Source organism: Lepidochelys olivacea (assembly GCF_965140295.1).
Source record: "Lepidochelys olivacea isolate rLepOli2 genome assembly, chromosome: 3".
NCBI classification, from domain to species: Eukaryota; Metazoa; Chordata; order Testudines; family Cheloniidae; genus Lepidochelys; species Lepidochelys olivacea.
In genome coordinates, this window is record NC_140413.1 from 31976243 (window position 1) to 31992281 (window position 16039).

The 16039-nt window shown below is 43.9% G+C and overlaps 1 long non-coding RNA gene across 1 annotated transcript in view; it reads right to left on the reverse strand.

Moving 5' to 3' along the window:
- Window positions 1-294: 294 nt before the first annotated feature.
- LOC311518974 overlaps window positions 295-16039 on the reverse strand; it is a 139937-nt gene continuing 124192 nt past the window's right edge. Inside the window, exons 5-6 of the long non-coding RNA XR_014711168.1 lie at window positions 8483-8584; window positions 295-667 (exon numbers count right to left, since the gene is read on the reverse strand). This is a non-coding gene — a long non-coding RNA (uncharacterized lncRNA). The remainder of the gene's footprint in view (window positions 668-8482; window positions 8585-16039) is intronic.

The following is a 16039-nucleotide window of genomic DNA, read 5'->3' on the forward strand; positions in this document are numbered from 1 at the left end:
CTTTTGTTGGATAAAATCTGAAAGAAAGATGGAGAAGGCATTACATTCACCCAGCCCCATCAATCAGTTTTGTATGTGCCTAGCCCAACTGATCAGATTTGTGTGTCCACAAAGTAAACACTCAGTTATAATACAAATGACAACAAACAGGGGCCTGAAATCCAAAGGGTCTTTTTTTAAAAAAAAACATATTTGTTGCACCAGATCTACTCAGGATCCACTTCCCTACTAAGTTCTATGTAGATAAACAATTGAGATCTCATCATTCAACAGTAAGAAGTAGGACTGCCATGGATAAATTTCAGCCAGATCCCAAATTCACACTGTCAGCATTCAATAAGTGGTAATTAATGTTGGAAAAGCTCATAATGACATGAACATGTACATAAAAATAAGAGAATCATTCCAGAATCCCCTTTAATTTACTATCAGTGATATCTGACCTCTTGCAAACTTTGTAAGATTTATGGAAAAATCAATTAGTGAATGGGGTGAGTCTTCCATCTGTGATGAGGATGCCATGAAATCCAACCATTCTGGATCAGAGCAGTAGCTGTATTAACTCTCCCATAGGCTCTGACAGTCTTCTGGGATTACCAGTCAAGTTGGTAAACTGTGTCAAAAGGAGGTAAACTGATTGGGTGACTGCATAATAGACTATAGATTCCTAGTGGAAAAAAAGAGAGAACAACCCAATGTTAAAGCCAGGATAACCAGGACAAGTGACACATTAGTCATGGAAAAAATGACATACTAGTAATGGAAAAAATGACAGTAAGAGAGAGGTTCTCTCAAAACTTGGCTCCAATATTCTCCACAATATTTATAATCCAAAAAGATGTAATAAATATTTCATCCCTTAATATACAAGAATACCATCTTTTCTAGGTTCCCTTATAATTGTATTGTTAAAGAAGAGAAGCAAAGCACAGCACAGCACGTTGCTTGAAGGCATGATAGCTAGTAAGTTTATGCCTTTGGTTGATTTGATCTGAATATTAACATGTGTTTTATGTTTGGAAATTTTAAGAACTGTTAACTACTGAATGCCCACTGGGGGCCAAATTGTGGCCTGGCTTGCACAAAGAGTAAGGTGTATAAAATGCCCTTTACTCCCTTGCTTTGGTGACTGCATGATGAGTAGCAGTACAAGAGGGGAAGTAGGTTCTTTGGAACCACTGTACTTCATTCCCCAACACAAGTGGGTGGAAATGGGTTGAAAGTGGGTGGAGACTTCACTCTAAGTCCCCAGCATGCCCTCAATCTACTGGCATGTCAGAAAATGAATCTTGTGCTGGGTATAGACCTGTGCAGTTTACTCTCTCACTGGAGGAGCAGAGAGACCAGGAGGGAGATTGTGACACTCTAAGCCCAGTTTATTTACTCATTGTTAACTTTTCCTAAAATAAATTAATAAAACCCTTAACCTTTTTGGCACTAAGCTGCTGGTGTACACCAGTGAGGAGCCAGCACAAAACATTTGTCCAAATCTAACTTGCTTTAGTCACACAAGTAGTCCCACTTTTTTGAATTGGAGTATGAATGGGTGAATAAGGTGAGCATGATTTGACCATTATTTTTCTGTGATCCATAAAAACTTAGGGTAATGGTTTCAAACGCAGTCACACAACATTAGGCATCTAAATTTAAATATAGACTCCTTAATATGTAGTCTTATTTTCAAAGGAACTGAGTCCCTACAGCTCCCAAAGTAGTAAATGAGTGTTATAGTTCCTTAGCCACTTACTTAGGAGCCAGCTTCAGGCATCTTAATATGAAATTGTTGGTCTTACTGTCTATTTTTTTTCCCTGCAGTAATGGAGAAATAGATTTTTTTTTTAATAAAAAATGAGACTCTAGAAAATGTTTCAATCCACATGATAACATTTAAAAGTAGCTCTGATGTGCACCTAAAACATTGAAAACATTCTTTTAAGTGTCAGGAAACTAGTAGACTATATTCAAGATACTGGATGACTTCATCTTTATAACCCATCAACAAGAATTAGCTCAATAATCATGTTACAGCAAGTCAATCTCTGGATTTAATTTACTATCCCAAGGAAATCACAACTTTTTTAAAAAAATTCTTTATTCACATCTTAATATTTTCTTACATTTGCATGGTAATATTTTTATTTCATTTGCACTGCATTTGGCCTTTTATTTGCAAAGCTATCGTTTTATGATAATGCCCTTCACAATTTGCAATTGTTGTTGGGCAATGATAGACATGTTGCACCCTGTTACTGGCCTTGTTGCAAGAATTAGAACAGATGATCATAATGATCCTTTCTGACTTAATATCTATGGATTTATATTTCAAACAGTGGAAGTTAGTGGAGAATCAGGCCTCTTAATTTCTGCTCTTTTCAAAGAAAGTAAGATTACTACTAATCAAATAGGAAAAGGACATAAAAGGTAGGTGCAAATTATTTCCCAGCTTCTAAGAGGACAGTTAAAATGGAAAATGAAAAAAAAAATTAGTCTTGTAACCTAGTCCAGTGGAACAAATTTGAGAATGCAGAAAGCAGGGTTATAATTTATATTCCTAGACAATAAAATGTGAAACATGTTCCACAGGAAGTAGAGAAAATGTTATTCCTTCACAATATAAATGAATTTTAAAGTGCACATATGTTAAATATGCATCACATTGATAAATTCTTTATAAATGCATAATATATTTATATTGCTCCAGTACTGTGCTAGGTTTTTTTTGCAGGAAAACTCATGATGGTGGGATTCCTGCCTACAGAGTATAAAAGCATAATTTAAACAAATAGATTAGCTACTGTACCTTTAAGATACTTAAAGGGGACAGGATGGTGTGGAAAATGAAATGTAGCCATAATTGTTAAGGTGTGTGACATACTTTATATGGTTTATGCCGTTATACCTATACCAAGATGCATTCAATTAAAGAACTCATCTCTGATATGTATTCTAGCATGCTCCTGGGAACTAATCCAATGTCTTTAGCTATCTGTTTTACATGAAACCAATTACTGTAATGTCTCTAATGTCTAAGTGGTATTGTTGTAAGTGCCATTTTACCATTGCCCTGAGTATTTATTTCTAGGATATCTACTATTCAAATTTATTAGTCTTTCAAGAATACTTTCTCCACAGGGTCACATTAGCATTTATGTATCCCTCAGACAGATAGTCAAGTGAAGTTTAATAAGATAAATAATCAGCTTACTTAACTCAGTGCTTTCCACTTTCATTTACATACAATGACCTCTTACCAGTGCTTAACCTTCCACTGTCCTCATCTTAAGTTTTCAATGAAAGCCTATATGAATTTTTGCTTATAATCTTCCAGTCTCCCCTTCTGATGTGTGGACCATGTTGATTCATCCCTTCTGAAGAACCACACTCTGGCAAACTTTGAGAGTGAGTATGATCTAATGGTTAAAGCACAGCAGTGGGAGTCCACATATATGAGTTCTGTTCCTGGTTACTATAATTTATTACTTCTTTGCAGTAGTACTCAAATGCCCCTACCTGAATTAGAGCCTCAGTTCTGCTACTGTCAGACCAAGTGTCTTTGCTTAAGATTTCTCCTCTCTGTGCTTTAGTTTCTCCAGCAGTACAATGGGAATAATTATCAACTACACACAGGTGTTGAGAGACTTCATTCATTAATATATTTATCTCTTAGAGCAGGTATAGAGCAGTTCCAAATGGAAGCGGGGGAATGGTCCTGCTGTTGTGGGGAACTTTTCTGGCTTATACACTACCCCGGTGAAATGGGCTAGCGAAAGGATCTGAGTCCTCACTCCCACTTCCTTTACCCAGAGGCTGCCTGACCTCAGAGGCTCCCCTTCCACTCTTGTGTGGCAGAGTCCTCATAACCCCAACAAGGCTGGGCCCAGGATTCCTCGGGGACTCGACCCACAAGCTGTCATGGTCACTTAGGGTAGGGGTTAGGGTGTTTGCACTGGATGCTTCCCTGACCCACTGATCATTACATACAGTTCAAAGCAAATATTTTTTTTAATTGATTGCTGTTTAATAAATTGTAAGAAAAAATGGGAAAGGTTAAAGGAAAACACATAACCCTACTCTGTGGCATGAGGACATCACAACCAGCAGTCTCTGGATTGTAAGGGAAGTTCAGTCTGTTCCTCACAAGTCCCAGATCTCCTTCTCAGGCCCTGGCTGTGCTTCAGGGATGCTGCGGGTTGGACACTTGCTCTGGCGGCAGCCACATGCCCTCAGACTTCAGGTGGCAGGATCCTTCTTCCCAGCGTCACCCCTGCCCCGTCAAGGTTACAATCCCCCTCCAAGTCTGGCCTACCAGGTGTCTTGGCTGGGGGCATCTCTCTGTGCTGGGCCTGCTGCCCAGGGTTCCCCTTGCTCACTGCACTTGGCTCTGGACTGCTCCAGCTCCAGTTCCACTCTGCCTCAGCACGGCTGCTGCTGCTGCTCTGCTTCCAGATCCCTGGGCTGCTTCTCTGGCCTCTCTGGCTCTGGTTGCTACAGCTCTCCTCCCAGGACAGGTCTGCTCTCCAGGCTGCTTCTGTGACTCTGCTCCCAACACAGCTTGGGCCCCTGCTCCACAGTTGCCAACTTTCACGCAGTAAATAAGCACCCTGACTTTCACAATAAGCCAAAAAATCAAGCTAATCCCATTTCAATAAAAGGCTAAAACAAGCCAATCCCTAAGAATCCAAACACTCTATGTGACTAGATCCCCCCAGTATGCAGTCTGCGACTGTGGTGGGCCCACTGTGCACCCCTGACTTCCCCCCCCCTTGCTCCTGTTTGCCCCCCCTTGCCAAGAGCTGATAAAAAAAATGCCACAAGCCAAAAACTAGCCAACAAGCAACTCACAAACCAATTAAGCCAAGACCAACCCCAATTTCTGCATTTTTTCCCCAGGTTTGACATGTCTGCCCTGCTCTCTCCTTAGCTCAGCCCCACTCTGTCTGACCCAGGCAATTCCAGCTCACATGGAGGACAGGACCCCCTGGCTTCCTGACTCCCTGATTAGCTTGCCTGCCCTGTCAATGAGGCTGGACTGGAGCATTGGCCTCTCCCCATTGTTCCTGGGGACTTTCAGTCTCAGTGTCCTGATTTCCTATCAACCCTGACCCTTCCCCTTCCTTTTGGTACTGGGAGCTAGCCAACCAAAACACCGCCACTGAGTTTTCGTAAGGGGACAACAGTCCTTACACAAATCAAAATTCTCCACTCAAATGCAGTGATGGCAGAGTTTTACATGTATTTTGCATAGATGTAAATGACTACACAAGGGAAAGAACCTTAGAATCATAGAATATCAGGGTTGGAAGGGACCCCAGAAGGTCATCTAGTCCAACCCCCTGCTCAAAGCAGGACCAATTCCCAGTTAAATCATCCCAGCCAGGGCTTTGTCAAGCCTGACCTTAAAAACCTCTAAGGAAGGAGATTCTACCACCTCCCTAGGTAACTCATTCCAGTGTTTCACCACCCTCTTAGTGAAAAAGTTTTTCCTAATATCCAATCTAAACCTCCCCCACTGCAACTTGAAACAACTGATTGGAGCACTGGGTAACTTGAGGGAGGTCTGCAAAGGTGGCTTACTGTCACTTTTGCATGCCCCAAACCTGTATAACACAGTTCAAGGCAACTGGGATATACAGGTGGTCCTTCAAGGGCACCCACTTTAGGCTCCTGGCTCCTCAGCCATCACCTCTCTTGGGTGGAGAACTTTCTCTCTCCTGACCAGGGTATTTCCACACTGCACTTGTTCCCTGCCTAATATCCCTGACATCCCTAATATCCCCAGCAAGCCAGACTGCCTAAACAGGCCAGCGTCTGCACTTTGCTTTCTCTTTGAAGGCTATGAATAGCTGTAATTTCCAGTAGTTATGAGTTACCACAGAGCTCTTCCTAAGTAGACGCATTTGCCCCCTCTGGTATTTGTTTCCATACTTTGGGAAAGTAACTTGATTCCTCTTGTATACTGACATGGGGGGATCCACACCCCTCCTCCCTGTCATCTATACTATTTGCATTTTGGCTACAACAGTCTCTCACAGGTTTGAAGCTAACTGAGGTCTGATTTATCCCTTCTGCTTACAGCACCCCTGACCAATCTGGGCCTGCATAGAAATCTTTGCTGTAGGTAGAGCGAAGGCTTTTCCATGAGGAACTTTAACTGAGATTTCACATTTGAGGGACATTTGGTGGGGTTTCATGACATGGGGCTTAACTTAATTTTAGCAGTCCCAGTGTCTTTCCATCTAATGAACGTCTCCCCACTGACTACCACCTTTCACTTCCACTGCGGGGTACAGCATGACATGTGGGTGGTGGTTTGGGGTGTGAATGGCTTAGCATGAACAGTATGTGTAATTGGCAGACTGGATGTGGGACTCCCTGTCTCCAGACAGTTAGTCACACAATTAACTATGAGGTTGGGGTATAGCTGCCCCTTCCAGCACTGCACTGTGTCTCAGTGAGCAGAGAGGAAAATCATGGGCAAAGTGACCCTGCTGGCCACATATGGAACACTGCTATTCCAATCTCAGGGCTTCTTGGAAGTGGTTTCCCTCCCCACTGGATGTGGGTTTCTGCTTGGGCCTGATTCTTGTGCTCTGATCCCATTTCATTCCTGTCAGGTTTTCTATCAAACCCAGGCTCAATCCCCACAAAATGGTCAGCCCACTTCCCAGCTACAGTTACATATCTGGGATTTTACCTATTAACTGAGATTTCAAGTTGGGGTAGCAGAGTGTATAGAATTGTTCAGAACCCATTAATTTGTAGGCCTCATTGACTGTAGTAATCCCTCCTCCCCCCCCCAGTTCCCTATTTTCATACATAACCCTTAATTTGAATTAAAAAAACCTCACCATTGGTCATTTCTCCTTTTTTTTTGAACCCCCCAAACCCTCTCATAAACCTTTCATAGGTCAGCTTAAACTTTTGCAGAAAAGCTTGTTTACATCACTCATAATTTTTATAGTTCTCTCTGTCCATTAGAGGGGAAATGTCCAAAGCCTTTGTCCCTCACAATAGTAGAGGCACATGCCATACTATGTCCATCAGCTTGTTCAATTCACGCCCTGTTTCTAAGGCAGTGGTTTTCAACCTGTGATCCATGGACCCCTGGGGGTCTGCAGACTCTGTCCAAGATTTCCAAAGGGGCTGCATGTCCATTCAAAGTTCGTTTTTTTTTTTTAGGGGACTGCAAATTAAAAAAAGGGTTGAAAACCACTGTTCTAAGGTATTTAAAAACACATCCATGTCATCACCCACTCTAAAGTGAGGAAGCATTTTACAATCTGTGCTACCCACCGAGATGGGTTTTTGCTTCACCTATGGTTCTGTGGGTGCAGTTTCTCCATCTGGAGCTGTTGATGTTGCTCCTTGTCCTTCTCCCTTTCTCCTCAAGCTGGTACTTGTCTTCTCTCTTGTACTGATGCTGCCTCTCCCGATTCGCTCTGTTGCTCTCTGTCTGCAAGCAGGTGGGTTTCTACTCACACTCTGTCTCTCTCCCATCAGAGCCTCTCTAGCTCTAACTTTCAATCTGTCCACAATTCCTGTTGCAGAGGTGCCTTTGATCCCAATGGAATACGGTTGCTGCCTCTATCAGCTTCTCTCAGGGCTCCCTTCAAGGAGTCAGTTACAAGATTTCCCCTGCTTGATGGACCCTCTGCCAGTAGGCTGGATGCTTCTTGGGAACATGGACCATCATTCCTTTTCTGTACAGCAGATCTACTAGCTCAATAGTTCTCAACCTATTTACCATTGTGGGCCACATATGCAGCTCTTTGTGTGTTATGTGGGCCACACCCACACAATATATATACTACCTGTATGGCCCTGAGGATGTCATATGGGCTGCAGCAGTGTGCTGATTAGGCAGCAAGTGGGCCGCGGACTGAGAACCACTGTACTAGCTGCACTCTGTTCTGTTCCCCGGTATTGAGCTGCCTTTTTTTTTTTTTCCCATAGCTCAAGCAGCTGACCTTTCTTCAGCTGTTCATAATTCGTTTTTCTCTGTCTCTTTTAACGATTTGTTTCCCAAAAAAACTATGAGACTTCTCTATGGTTTTCCCTTCTATAGTACTTGCTTATACACTGCTGGTACTATGGCAATTCACATTGTCATAGATCACAGTGCCCTGTATTTCCCCTCTGGGATTTGCCAACGGCACCCACTCTAGACTCCTGGCTCCTCAGCTGTCACCTCTCTTGGGCAGAGACCTGCCTTTCTCTCTCTCCTGACTGGGGGTTTTGCAGGCTGCGTAGTTCCTGCCTCCACGGTAATATCCCCAGAAAGCCAGGTGGCATAAACAGGCCAGTGTCTGCACTTTGCTTTCTTTCAAAGGTTATGAACAGCTGTAGTTGCCAGCAGTGACAGGTTACCACACAGCCCTTATAAGCAAACACATTTATTCTTAAGATCGAAGTATTACAAAGAAAATGTATTAAAAAACAAAACAAATCAATAAAAGTTCCTGTACACATGCTCAAGACTTACCAGAGGTCACCCATCAGTTTTGTGGGGCTTCAGTTGGCCAAAGTCCTTCCAACCCTTCCAAGGGAGGATTCAGGCTACCTGGGATGGAAGGTCCTAACCTTTCTGGATCAGAAAGAAGGCCCTTTTAAGTCAGTTTAAACTCAGGTTATTTATCCAAAAGTCTTTTCTTGGTCTTAGATGCTGAAAAATCCAGTTTGAACCAGTATATATGAGTAGGTGGTGGTGCCACCCTGGAGATGTTACAATCTTAGGGAATTTGCTTAATCACCCTGACTGTTCTTAATTCTTGGAGCAGCTGTGATTACCCTCCCCCATAGAATTACACACAATCCTTGGGCCACAACGATATACACTTAATGTGATAAAATCACCCAAAAATATTGCAGGAAATTGCCATATCTGTCACACCTGAATGTAGTGTAATGTCAGTAAAATGATGCTATAAACATGTGTTTTGATTTTATATTAAACATATATAACGCAAGATAAATAACACAGGAAATCCCCTGACTTCTGCTTTATGCAGGGTTGAGTCAACTATGTGCAACACAGCTGAGCTACAATATAATTACAGATGGTTTGATTTCCTGATTTAGGAGTTTAAATTCTCAACTATCACTTTGCATTACCATAGTTTTTTGCATTGAATTTCTTAACGCTGATGGTGAGATAGGAGTTTTAGGGAAAACAATAGTAAAACATGCATTGAAATAAACACATTGTGCAAAGGAAAATTCCAGTGAACAGAAAATGATTATTTATTAAGTAATTGTTCCGCACTGTGCAGGAGGCACTGGGGGGAGAGGGAGGCGCAGTGTCAGGGTGTGCTTGGGGGAGGGGGCAGAACTGGACGGGAAGAGACGGAGCGGGGGAGGAGCTTGGGGGAAATGGTGGAGTGGGGTTAGGGCCTGGAGTGGAGCGGGGGCGGGGGCTTGGAGGAAGGGGTGGAGTAGGGGTGGGGCCTGGAGCAGAGCAAGGGTTGAGCACCCCCAGGGCAAGGAGGAAGCCAGCGCCTGTGAGGGAAGTAGTGAAGAGGTGTCCTATAAAACAGCATGAGAGTGGAATCAATAGAGGGAAGATGTCAGACCCTCAAGGGATTCATCTTATTTATCACCATAGAGCTGTGACTCAGCATGAAGCTGCTTGTGCTCTGCACCACATGGCACTGGAGCATGAGCAATAAGCATCACACTTTCAATTTTTCAATCTGTCCCTTTTGGGGCGAGCCCTGGCTGACTCAGGGCCTCCTGCAGCTGCAGCTCTGGTAGAATTGCCTGAACAAGCCTTGGCAATCTCAATCAACCAATGAAGTTTATACACATCATACTCTAGCTCAAAGTCCAGATATCTTTGGGGCAGAAGGCAGGGGAGAAACTTGGCATAACAAGTATGTTTCAAAGGAAAGATCTGAATGCCGAGAGGGATGTTAATGCACAAGGAGCTGGTGCTTTTATTGGATTGTTATTGCCTAAGAAACTAAACTAAGAAAATAAGAGAGTCAAAGCAAGTACTGCAAGCAGCTCTAAATTTGGGACCTATTTAGAAAGCCCTTTCTGTTGTTATCTTAAAGGAACACGGAATTTAAAGACTGATAAGAAGGACGTAAGTCTCCCCCTTATCCTTAAGATGTCATCAGTAGGAACCCCTGATAGTATTTCTCCTGAGACTCTCTGGAGTGAACAGAGTTTTCTAGATCCCAAGCGCCTGCCCCCCCGTGGATGGATTTTAAACTGAGTGTTCTATAATGGCTCCAGAAAACTCTGTCCTAATGAATGAGGAATATAAGTTATTTCTAGACATTTTGAAGCAGACCCTACTGCTGAAATAACTGCCTGAGAAAAAAGGCGCTGAACAGGCTCTGCATTTATTATGACCTGGTAACATTTCTGCTGTCTAAAGTAATTAATATTTACTTGAATGCGTATATATTTTCAGAGAGATCCTGGAATCCATGATCTTTCATTATTTCATGCATAAAGGTGAACTGCCAAAGCAGTAATATAAACAGGGAGAAAGCCTGATTTCTGGTCTAACTTCCCTTCAAACTAGGTTGCATGGGGCATTCAACACAGACATAATTTAAAACTAACTTTTTTTAAGTCCTCTCCACCTGCTGGTGATTCCTTCTTATTACTTTGTGGTTGCTTGGACTCCTGTCATGGTGATAGATGCAGTACATGTCCAGGAGCGTTTGGATCTGAAGTCTGCTCTCAGCGATCTCTGCTTTGAATACAACTTATTTGTACATATATCAGATTCTTACTCTAATTGTAGGAAACTAATATAGTCACTTCATAGCAGAACTAAAAAAAATGATACTACACTGACTACATTTTCAGTTACAATATTTATTACTTAGTTGTTTAACCCCCTCCCTCCCTTCCATCTTTATAAAGAAAAAAAGCTACTAATTTAGTGATATACAAGTAAAAATTAGAAACCCCATCATTAATAAATGTTTTCTAACCTCCTATTGTCAGCAACACCAGTGCTTTTGCTTCTAAGGAAGGAGAATGTTCCTGTGTGTCCCCTACAATAGTTAATTTCACGTGCTTTTTAAAGTGACAGCCACATTGAATTTTTTGATATGCAGCTCAATGATGTTAAAGTAATAAGGGTTCCAGATAGGTCTTTGTATCATATTCAATCATTTACATGCTACTTAAGCGCAAACACTGATGTCAAGGTTTCTTTAAAATAACATTTATCATCCTACTGTATTCTAAAAGTTCCTAATTTAGGGCCTGCCACTTAGTACCTGTAATTCTCATTTAAGTCAAGGAGAGCTGCACAACTGCACCGCTGACTATGCCGGCTACACATAGCTCTGTGGATGAAGGGAAAGCAGTGGATGTATTGTATCTTGACTTTAGCAAAGCTTTTGACACGGTCTCCCACAGTATTCTTGTCAGCAAGTTAAAGAAGTACGGGCTGGATGAATGCACTATAAGGTGGGTAGAAAGTTGGCTAGATTGTCGGGCTCAACGGGTAGTGATCAATGGCTCCATGTCTAGTTGGCAGCTGGTGTCAAGTGGAGTGCCCCAGGGGTCGGTCCTGGGGCCGGTTTTGTTCAATATCTTCATAAATGATCTGGAGGATGGTGTGGATTGCACTCTCAGCAAATTTGCGGATGATACTAAACTAGGAGGAGTGGTAGATACGCTGGAGGGCAGGGATAGGATACAGAGGGACCTAGACAAATTGGAGGATTGGGCCAAAAGAAATCTGATGAGGTTCAATAAGGATAAGTGCAGCATCCTGCACTTAGGACGGAAGAACCCAATGCACAGCTACAGACTAGGGACCGAATGGCTAGGCAGCAGTTCTGCGGAAAAGGACCTGGGGTGACAGTGGACGAGAAGCTGGATATGAGTCAGCAGCGTGCCCTTGTTGCCAAGAAGGCCAATGGCATTTTGGGATGTATAAGTAGGGGCATAGCGAGCAGATCGAGGGACGTGATCGTCCCCCTCTATTCGACATTGGTGAGGCCACATCTGGAGTACTGTGTCCAGTTTTGGGCCCCACACTACAAGAAGGATGTGGATAAATTGGAGAGCGTCCAGCGAAGGGCAACAAAAATGATTAGGGGTCTGGAACACATGAGTTATGAGGAGAGGCTGAGGGAACTGGGATTGTTTAGTCTGCAGAAGAGAAGAATGAGGGGGGATTTGATAGCTGCTTTCAACTACCTGAGAGGTGGTTCCAGAGAGGATGGTTCTAGACTATTCTCAGTGGTAGAAGAGGACAGGACAAGGAGTAATGGTCTCAAGTTGCAGTGGGGGAGGTTTAGGTTGGATATTAGGAAAAACTTTTTCCCTAGGAGGGTGGTGAAACACTGGAATGTGTTACCTAGGGAGGTGGTAGAATCTCCTTCCTTCGAAGTTTTTAAGGTCAGGCTTGACAAAGCCCTGGCTGGGATGATTTAATTGGGGATTGGTCCTGCTTTGAGCAGGGGGTTGGACTAGATGACCTCCTGAGGTCCCTTCCAACCCTGATATTCTATGATTCTATGATACACATTCCAGCCATGGTGCTCTGGCTTGGAGTAGACAGGAGATACGGGATCTCCTGGGCCTGCAAAGAGAAGAAACTGCAAGAACAGCCATGGACCAGCTGTAGAAATGTGGACATCTATGAGCAGATTGCATGGGGGAATGCTTTTCTTATGCCCCATCACATGAACTTATGAATTTACATATACAATTTAGCATATACAATGCTACATGGTCATTTACATTCTAGCCAAATACTGTATGGTCATTGATAGGTTGAGCTAACTTTTATATAGTCCTGTCTTGATGGGCAAAAAGGTTGTGTTTTTTAGTCATATTAGCTTAACAGGATAGAAAATCCCTGTCAAGACGGAGGCTAACTCATTTGAACTCACTATGTTTAGCCAAGACTCTCTGAAACAGGGCTTGGGTGGCCAGACAGCCTAGTGGTTAGACTGCCTGGCTCTCAGCCCCCTGCTGGCTGAGTGGCCTCAGCCTTAAAGGCTGAAGAGGGGTAGGGACCTCCCTTTCCACCAGGGCCTCTCTTTCCACCAGGGCCCAGCCCAGGACCCTGAGCAGGGGGGTTGGTGTCCCTCCCAAAGGGGAGTCAGAATTCATTGCCCTGGGCTGCTTCCTACCAGTCCATTCATCTTGGGGCATGGCCCCTCTAGTTCAATCTATCAGGTGACTTGCTTCCTTTAAGGATCCCTCTTGTGTCCAGGACAGCACCTTGCTGGGCTCCCAGGTTCCTTTGAGCAGGGCAGCCACAAGCTGGTTAGGGCAAGCCTCACAATGTCTCTGGGGAGCACTCAGTCAGTTATCTCTGGTGCCAGGAGTTTTTTCCACAGTCTCCTCTTGGCTAAGGAACCAGCACTTGCTTGTAAATAGCTGCCCTGGCTAGCAGGCCAGGGCTCAGTCCCTTCAGGCAGGGAGACAGCTAGGTACTGCCTACCTAGGTACTGCCACCAGTCAGCCCTAAACCCCGCTCCAGGCCTGACACGGGCTGGTATAATGAGGCGTGGCTAGCTGGGCCCAAAGGTTCTGCTTAACCCCTTCTGTGCTGGTGGTTAGTTCCCCTGCTTCACCATACTCCTCACTAGGTTAAAACACAGCCAGCAAACATGGCAGTAGGCATGTTAGTCTTCATCTTGATGGGACTTTTCAATTATGTTAAAGTAACTCACTGAGCAAACATCACGGAAGAACACGCTCTTTTTGTCCACCAAGACAGAGCCTACATATATTAAATCCAACGGAAATCATGCTCTATGGGTATCTCTCCTATTTGGAAGGCTCGGTGTTAGTCCTGGCTCTGTTATAGACCTCCGTTATTATCCCAGCTTGGTATTGTCCGCAAACTTTATAAGCGTACTATCTATGCAGAAAGCTGCAGTGAAGGGGGTTATGAGCATGGTTGAGACTGTCAGAGGTAGGATGCCTGGCAGTAAGCTATGGATGAGAGACTCCTGAGGCAAGAGTTCAAGAGCAGCAGGGTTAATCTCCGAGTTGTCATTTTCAGATTTGGTTTGCTATATTGGGAAAATGAAAAAAGAATAAAAGCCTGGTCAGAAGGACCTGAGAGACTGTTTGTTTAGTGTGAATGTAAAGAGAACACCCTAAAAAGGGGATGAATTGTTAGCTGGGCACACTGGCCATAAGGGGGTGCACGGGCAATAAATGGTGTTTGTGGCTGACCCACCATGGGAAGTTGTCTAATATTATTTGGTTACAGGGATTCCAGAGACCTTGTTCTGAATTAGAGTAACAAAGACTATTAACTGTGTCTAGGTTTATACTACACAGTGAACGTGAGAAAGAATACGCCACTCAAGAAATGTTCCCCTTCTCAGAGTCCTCAATTACACACACCAGAGCCAGAACAAAACTGTATTTTTCCCCAGAATCCTGTATGGTTGCAGAGAAGCAGGCTTGATTTGTGGAATAATAGCTTAGTCATCTCATGCTTTTAAGTCAACTAATGCCAATCCCACACTCATACTTTCTTACTCAGCAATACTGTTAGAGGGGAGTGGTTGATAACTTCTGCAGGAAGTTAGACATATCCGTCCTTTTCCCTCTTTTGCAGGATCAGGACTCTGATACTTGGTGAAGCACAAAAGGATTTGCACAATCCTTTGGTACATCTAATCGAATGCCCTCAAAAATGCAATTGGTGGTGCATTTAAAATAAAATTCTGGTGCACAGCATAAGTTCCATGTGACTCCAAATGTAATATTGTCCAAAATGCCTGAAATATATTAAACACAGATTTCTTAATAATACCAAGCATTTTTTTTTTTTACGCTTCACCCTTTATTGGCTTTGTGATTTCATTGCTCTTTCTGGAACATTACTCACAATGCTTTGGAATTTTTGATTCTATAAATCTATACATTTCCATGACTATTGAGAGTTTTGCTCTCATATACACAGTACTGCTGAACCACATACACATGCAAAGAGTAGTTTTATTATGGATAGGGAGGGAGACAGATTACCGCAGGAATATGGAAAAACTTGTTCTACCCAGAAAACTGCTAGTGCAGTCGAAGTTCAGGCCTGGTCTACACTCAAAGCTTAAGTCAATATAGCTATGTTGGTCACAGGTGTGAAAAATCCACCGTCTTGACCAGGAGTGCTAGAACAATTTTTATAGTGGGGGTGCTGAGAGTCATTGAACAACTTTAAATACTGTATAAACACCCCCAGTACCCTTAGTTCCAGCACCCATGCTCCTCACCAACATAGCTATGCCAACCTAACTCCCAGTGTAGATGCAGCAAGGTTCGCAGAAAAATGCTTCCATCAACCTAGGTACTATCACTTGGGCAGCTGGAGTTCCTACAGAGATGGAAAAAACCCTTCTACCACTGTAGTCTGCATCTACACTATGGGGATACAGTGGCATAGCTATGGTGCCATAGTTATGCCTCTGTAGTGACCGTAGTATAGATATGGTCCTACCTACTGTCATACAGGGAAGTGCTGTTTCTACACTAATAGAAAAAACCCTTCTGTAGAGAGATTAGCTCATCTCTCTCTGGGGCAGCGGGAACCCGCACCGCCTCACTAAGTTTGGGAGGAGGACTAGCAGGGAATTAGTCCAGCCACAGAAGTCTTCCTCCACAGCCTTTGGGAGGGCAGAAATAAACACAGTCATAAGCCCAGGCCCTAGGTCGGGGTGGGGCAATGGCGAGTCAGGTGCTCAGGCCCTCAGGCAGGGGCTGAGCAATAACAGTATAGAAACAGTGAGCCCTGGCCCTAGGTCCAAAGGCCTGGGAGAGGGGGAGACTGCACCCACAAGTTGTGTGGCAGGGGGGACGCAGGCCCTCCCACTCCATTGTGTCCCAGCCCGGGGCCCTAGCAGCGGCAGAGGACAGGCTGCTGCGTTAGTGGGAATCCTGGCCGCAACATACTGACATGGGTTCTGGCAGTGGCGCAGCCAGACTAGGGTCAGCTGCCCCCAGGCTACTTCTGGACTCCCCTTCTTGAGGTACCTGGGTCAGGGTGGTATCCTCACAGTAGTCCAACACCATGGGTTCCTCGGGATAGCTGGTGCAGGGC